Source organism: Parasteatoda tepidariorum, chromosome 12 (assembly GCF_982258835.1).
Source record: "Parasteatoda tepidariorum strain Cologne lab strain chromosome 12, Ptep-v5.0, whole genome shotgun sequence".
NCBI classification, from domain to species: Eukaryota; Metazoa; Arthropoda; class Arachnida; order Araneae; family Theridiidae; genus Parasteatoda; species Parasteatoda tepidariorum.
In genome coordinates, this window is record NC_141766.1 from 47,431,625 (window position 1) to 47,438,969 (window position 7,345).

The 7,345-nt window shown below is 24.3% G+C and overlaps 1 long non-coding RNA gene across 1 annotated transcript; it reads left to right on the top strand.

The window, feature by feature from the left end:
• Positions 1–507: 507 nt before the first annotated feature.
• Positions 508–5,036, top strand: LOC147801085 (uncharacterized). The gene is made up of 4 exons (XR_015430779.1): positions 508–644; positions 2,211–2,248; positions 2,905–2,981; positions 4,925–5,036. It is a non-coding gene; the product is annotated as an uncharacterized LOC147801085 (long non-coding RNA).
• Positions 5,037–7,345: the final 2,309 nt, after the last annotated feature.

Consider the following 7,345-nt stretch of genomic DNA (forward strand, 5'->3'; position numbering starts at 1 on the left):
GTAATTGTTTCCCTTAAATCCTTGTTTTATTTTCTTCCCTTAAAAACCAATATAGTGTAAGTTACCATTTTAGTTTTAAAATGAATTATAAGTTCCATTAATCCTAACAATAGAAAAATGATTTTATATAGCTATTTAAATCAAATGCTTCTTTATTTTTTTAAAAAGTTTTTAATTTAATAATTATTTAAATTAATTTACTTACTTAGTTTAATTACCTTATTTAATTTATTAAAAAAATCGGTAGTCATTTTTTGCCAGGACCATGTATTGACAGCGCGTTTCACCTTTTGTTTCAAATAAAACTTCTGATCAGACCTAAAGGGTTTTCTTCAAATATGTTTCCGACCACTAAAAAAAAAAAAAAAAAAAAAAAGAAATGGTATTAACATTTTCTAATTTTTTATTAGTTTATCGTATAATTTAAATTTAATAATTTTTTGATAAGAGTTTTTTAAATTAGAAACGTTTAACAATCTAAAACTCGTTAACTGGGAAAACTCTTTCTAAGTTTGCTTTTGTTGCTTTGTAATTGCTTTTTATTGATGTTATTTATTTAATTTTTTTTTTTTGCACGGATGGAAATACTGTAAGAAAAATCTTTTGGAAGAAAAAATCTTTTGGAAGAAAGGTCAAGATAAAAGGTAAGAACATCTCAAATCTTTATATTAAGGGAAAAATTTAGGATTAAATTTTTAATAATATTAGGAAATAACTTTACTGTTATTGAAGTATGTTTTTTAAAACATTTTTAAATTTTTTAAATAAATAACGCATAATTTAATCTGCAAAAGCATTTTCTTAAAATGTCTTTTAAAATTTTTTTCATATTTTTGAAAAACTTTATATTTATAACGAACGTTACATTTATAATGAATGGTAAAAAAAATTGTTTTGGCCCATATCTTTGTGTACAAAAGGGACAGGAAATTTGATTTTAAGTAAACAGAAATGCTGGAACTGTCAGGAACGATGTAATTTTCGGCCAAAACATGAAAAAAATCTTGCAATAAACGTGAAATATAATTCACTCTAAAATTCACGTAAACACTATGTAGCCAATGAGGTTAAAAGTAATTAAGATAAACATATACTTTATTATCCCATAAAAGAAATCTACTGCAACATATTTGCATTTTTTAAAATTATTTAAAATAAGAATATTTTTTGTAGAAATAAATTCAAAGTTCTTTTTAAGTATAGAAATATTTGCAGCATAATATTTTTTCTTTCTTCATAGAATTAAGTTTTCTGTTTCTAGCTCTTTTTCCAGTTCTTGTGCAAATTTTACTATTTATCTAATCTTATTTATCTTTTTCTTAATTCATTCTCTATCTTAAGATTTATAGGGTTTATTTTAAATCTCTTCCTGTTGAACTTTCACCTATTGAAATTTTATTTTTAAAAAAGCATTATGCTTGACATATTTTCCGTAAAAAAAAAGTGATTTTAATTGACTGTTGAATATATATATATATTTCTGATGATTACTATGTAGTGCAAAAAATTAATCTAAATATTTTTTGAAATTATAATGGAAGAGGCAAGGAATTTTATTTCTAAAATTAAGGGTAACCCGGACAAAAGTAATATATTGGACTATTTTAGTATCTATAATTTGAATAGACTTCTATATCTGTTATGCCGGATTTTTTTTCCTTTCATATCTTATTCCTTTTCTAAATTTGAATTAGAGAACAAAATTTAAAAAAGAAAATTTTTCACTTTAATACTACGTCATGTTATAAAAGAACTATAAATTACTATTTTCTTAATGATTGTCATTTATAATATTTGATTGATTTGATAATGTAATTTTATTATAAATATTAGGCAGAATTTATCTAAACACACATTTTACCCCATTTTTGAAAAAGATGCATAATAAGTTAGGACTTTAAATTCGATTTTTTATTTTAGATATAAACTTGTCCTCTAAATTTACCCTTTCAATTCTGAACTATATTTTATAGCATTTGCCTAGTGTAATTATTTTAAAGGCAAGATCATCAGTAGTTAATACTAGTTTACGATAAGCATTGAGCATATAAAAAATAGATGGTAAACATTAAACTTATTGTCAGATATATTGTATTGTAAATAGTTAGAAGCAGTTTTTTTTTTCTCAATTCATTGTTCTTACTTTGTTGATTTTTTGCTGTTTTTTCTATGGTTATATTCTTATTGTTTTCTTTTTCTTTCATGAAAAGTCTGGAGAGACTGAAAATGGCAGTCAACAGAAAAGAAGGTAAGAACATGTTAAAACTACATTTTAACTTAGTGGCATCGATTTTATATTCTATAATTTGTGGTATTCTTTGTATTATTGAAATACTTTATGATTATTAGTAAATAATTGCTTATAATTTTAAAGAAAATATTTTTTTGAATCCTTAACATTTTTTAATCAAAATACTTATTTCTGATTAGCAAAAGTACTTTCCTAAAAAATTTTCAAGTTTATTTTTGACTTTTGTAAATGTTGACCACATACTAGACTAACAAACATACCATACACATGCTAGACTAAAATTGAAAATTTTAAATATACTAGAATTTTTTTTGAGGTGGGAAACATTTTTTTCGTCAAATGATTTAATTTTATCATAACTTATCTAATTTTACCTAATTCTAAAAAAAATAATCTAAATTTCGCATTTCAATTTTGAACTATATTCTATAGTATTTGCCAATGGTAATTATTTTATAAGAAATATCTTCAGTAGTTAATAATAATTTCCGATAAGCATTGTGCATGTACAAGATAGCTGGTAAACATAAACTTATTGTCTAGAAATGAGTTCTAAGCAGTTTTTTTTTTTAATTTAATGTTTTTATTTTGTTGATTTATAACAGTTTTTTCCACGCTCATATTCTAATTATTTTTCTTTCTTTCATGAAAAGTCCAGAAATTCTGAGAATGTGAATGAAATAGAATGGTTGAGTACTAGAATTAGAATGAACGAGAATCAACAGAAAAGGTAAGAACATGATAAAACTACATTTTAACTCAGTAGCACCGATTTTATATTCTATAATTTGTGGAATCTATTTTACAAGTTCATAGCAAAATTAGAAAATCTACTTTATATTCTATATGTAGAACTGCAATTTTAATAATTTCTTCGACTGTAATTTGTATTAAAATATTTTCAGATTATCAATAAATAATTTTTTATGATTTTAAAGGAAAAATTTTATAAGGAAATATTTTTTTTTTAAATCGAAATTTTTTAATCAAAATACCTGTTCTTGATTTTCAAAAGTACTTTCCTAAACTCTTAGCTTTTTAGCCGCCTAAATTTATTACTTTTTTAAAAAAGTTTCAGCTCGTTTTTTTTAAAAATTATGCCTATACTAGAATTACTTGTATTTGTTGAGAGAAATTTCTTTTTTAGTCAAATGATTTGATTTTATCATAGCTTACATGTCATCTTAAAGTAAATTTCTTTTCATAATTTTTAAATATTAAAAATTTAAAAGTAAAAATTTATTATAAAATAAATCTTAAAATTATTGCATAGCTGTTATTAAGTGCTATGTACTGTTATGATGTTTAATATATATATATATATATTTCACTGGTTTTCAACTGGTTCTCTTCAAATTAAAATTTTTTATGTATAAAAAAAAATTTAAATATTTTAAAAAACCGTTTAGTTTAAACCAACCTATCTTGATGGCATAACATTTATATTCTTTAGTTAGTTTGTAAATTCATTACAAATTCAGAAAATCATTCCTCTTTATCGCATATCTTAATAACTTCTTCTATAATAATTTCTATATCATTTTTAAGTAATTAATACTTAATGGAATATAATTTTGAACGATCATATATTCTTTTAATTGTTAGAAATTTTAATCAAATAACATATTTTCAGATTTTAAACGTACTATTTTAAAAAATTTTACATTATTATTTTTTGCATTTTTAAAAACCTTTAGTTTGTTTATTTCCTTGAGGTTAAAATTTCTTTTAATTAAATAATTTAATTTTATATAAACTTAAAATATTTTCACATATTAATTTAAAGTAAAAAATTCGTTCATAGTTCTTAATCGTAAAAAAGTTAAATTTTGTTTAAATATTAACATTACATCACATATTAATAGCTACAAACTATTTTGGTGAGAATGTATTCTTTCTAAATTAAAAAATATTAAAGCTTTGCTATCAAATTCTTTATTTAAAATGCATTTTTATGTTCAATTATTCAATAGATTGATCTGTAGTTACAAAATGCAATATATAAGCATTATTAAGCGATATGTACCGCTTCAATTAGTCTTCTAACTTATGGAAGCATTTTAAAAGTTAACAGTTTATAACAGATGAGTTTAAAGTAATGAAGTTTGGTCACCACTTTTAACTTTTTTAAAGTCAATCATTGTTCTCTTTATATATAAACTAATTAATTGTTTCATAATACTGTAAAGAGAAGTTTTATCCAGGTTGTTTCGTTAATTCATAGGATATTATTCATAGTTCTTTTAATATTTGATGCTGCAATTTTTTTCCATCCAAATGAATCCGCTATTTTACACATTTTTTTTTAATTGCGAGCTGGAATATTCATTTTGTGCTATTATTACCTTTTGTTACAATCAGCTTAAATTTATTTTTGTGACAATCAATGCTCGCTTGTAAGTAATAAAAAAAAAACAGGTGGTTTGAGCAACTTTATTAAATTCTATAGCGTACTATATTTATAAGAGAAAAACAAAATTTTTGAAAATTATTGAATAGAATTTTTCTTCGAATATTTCCCTGGGATCAATAAAAGTATTTTGAATAGTTAGAATTAATTGATATTATAACTTAACCCAGAATTAAAATTCGTCAAAAATTAATTAGATATTTTTTTTCTGTACGTATTATTTAATAAATCTGTTGTAAAATAAATTGGTTACTTTTTTGCAGGAAAACTAGATTCATTGTGAAAGAGAATGCTTATAAAGAAGTTATTGTACAGTTATGTACTTGTTTGTATTTTGATTTGTTATATTGAAATAAAATAATATTCTTTTCTTAAGGTCATGTTTTATTTTAAATTTTATGCATTTTATTTTTATTAAAATTCCAGCTTTATTTATTTAAAATCACAGAAACTGATGTGTTATTTACAGGTGCCCAGTATATATATATTTTTAAAAATATTTATAATGTGTCTTATTTATCTAATATTGAATATGAATAATATTGAAAGAAAGTTATCCAATATTAAATATGAATAATATTGAAAACAAAAATAATGACTGGGTTGTGGCTTTGTTTCTATCAAAAAAAGCTAATTGTAGGTTTAATATATATAATTATTTTCATTTTTTTTATAACTTAAATAACTTATACATTAATATATATAATTATTTTCATTTTTTTTCATAACTTAAATAACTTATACATTAATATATATAATTATTTTAATTTTTTTTCATAACTTAAATAACTTATACATTAAGTCGCAATATCTTTTTATCTTAGAATAAAATTTTTATTTAATTTTACCTCATAATGTGTAAAAAAATGTGAACACTCAATTAAACACACAATGTTTTTATATGATTCTACTTTTAACTTATTGCATTTATAATTGATTAAAATTAAATAAAAAAGAAATCTATTATATTATTTAAGAAGATTCATTGGATGATAATTTACCATAAATTAAGCAATTTTTTCCAACATTTTGCTTTTTATATTAGCATAAGTTTTTTGCATGTAATGGCAGTTATTGCTTTATTACAATATAAAAAGTTAAAATGCAATAAATTACTATAGCTGATATCAGCAGAGTAAGAGAAAACAATTTATGTTCCTTAAATAAGAATTGTTATCAACAACATGCAGCAAAAAGTCTTTGAAATTTAAGGAGAACTATAATAAATAAGTAAGTGACAAAAAAAAAAAAATTGCCGATATACCTAACATAAAGGTGTGATACCGGCAAGGACGGCATTAAAACTTTCTATTAAACTGAGTTTGAGGTGAGTTAAGGGTGGTACGCCGGCAAATAAGGCAAAGAAGTTCGCCTAAGCACCTGAAATAAAAAGTGAGGCAACGACGTGTGCCAGTGAGCATATTCAGCGTTTGATAAAAAGGCAAAAAAGACATCATAAAGGTACAATAAAAGCCTTTACGGCAATTTTCTCTTTATTCTGTGAAAAAAATTTTTTTTCCGGTATTTAACAGGCAAAAATGGCAAAGTATTCCAGAGGCAACAAACTAGTTCCGGTCCTTTAACGATTGCCGTCGCTTTGCCTGAAATGCCATGCACTGGCCCTCATTCTGGCCCAGATTTCACTTTATTAACGGAACCGATACGGCAATGAAAAGCCCGCCGTAATGGCACTTTAGGTGAGCCGACATTGTCCCTTCACTAGCCCTAAAGTCGTGTGCTTGTTGGGGAGTACCTCAAATACATCTTCTAAGCAGTTTCATTGATAGAATTGTTATTCAAGAGAGAGGTTACAAATGTAGCATATTTTTTGAAAATTAAATATGCTGCAGTGTAACATCTTTCCTATATAACATTACATAGTTGTTTACATAGGTGACATTGATCCACCTATGTGATGCCCAAGGTAAAGGGATAATTAGAACAGTTAGATACATTATTCACAACGAGTTTCTAATTTTGACGAAATTCGTTTCCTCGAAGCAGGGACGATAGTTGTTTCGTCACTTTGACAAAATTTTTCTCGGAGCATATACCAAAAAACAGTTTCACAAAAAACGAAGAAAGTTTAGTGAAATTTGAGCATCCATTTTTTTACAGTGCAATAGCGAAAAATTGTAACTTTGATTACTTTTTAACACAATAAAATATTTGTGCTACTCACCTAAAACCAGTCATGCAACACTGACATCATAGTGTGTTATTATGTCCTTATGTTTTTTAACTAATTAAACGCTGGCACATCCATAACATCTTTGATGCTAACGTAGATCATTCCTTTAAGAAATTTCTTCGTGATCACATGAAATGAATATAAATTTCACAAATAGAAGTTGGTAGGTAGATCATTTATGCCACACTAGAGCTGCACTAAAGTATCATCCCAATGGAAGATGAGTGCTCTATACCCTGAGCTAAAATGGATGAAATTGAAATTATGAAAAAAAATAGTAATAGTAAATTTGCATAATATAGCGAGTAGTTGTTTTTATTAACGAATTTTATTTAGCCTATTGTAAGAAACAGTCATATTTCAGTTTCTGAAGGCAAGCTGCACTGAAAGCAAAGTGGAAGACGTTCATGTCATATTTTAATCACAAAAAAAATGCTAAATGTGCTATTTAATTTGCTTTTACTTTAGATTTCGAATTAAAATTTTTAACATG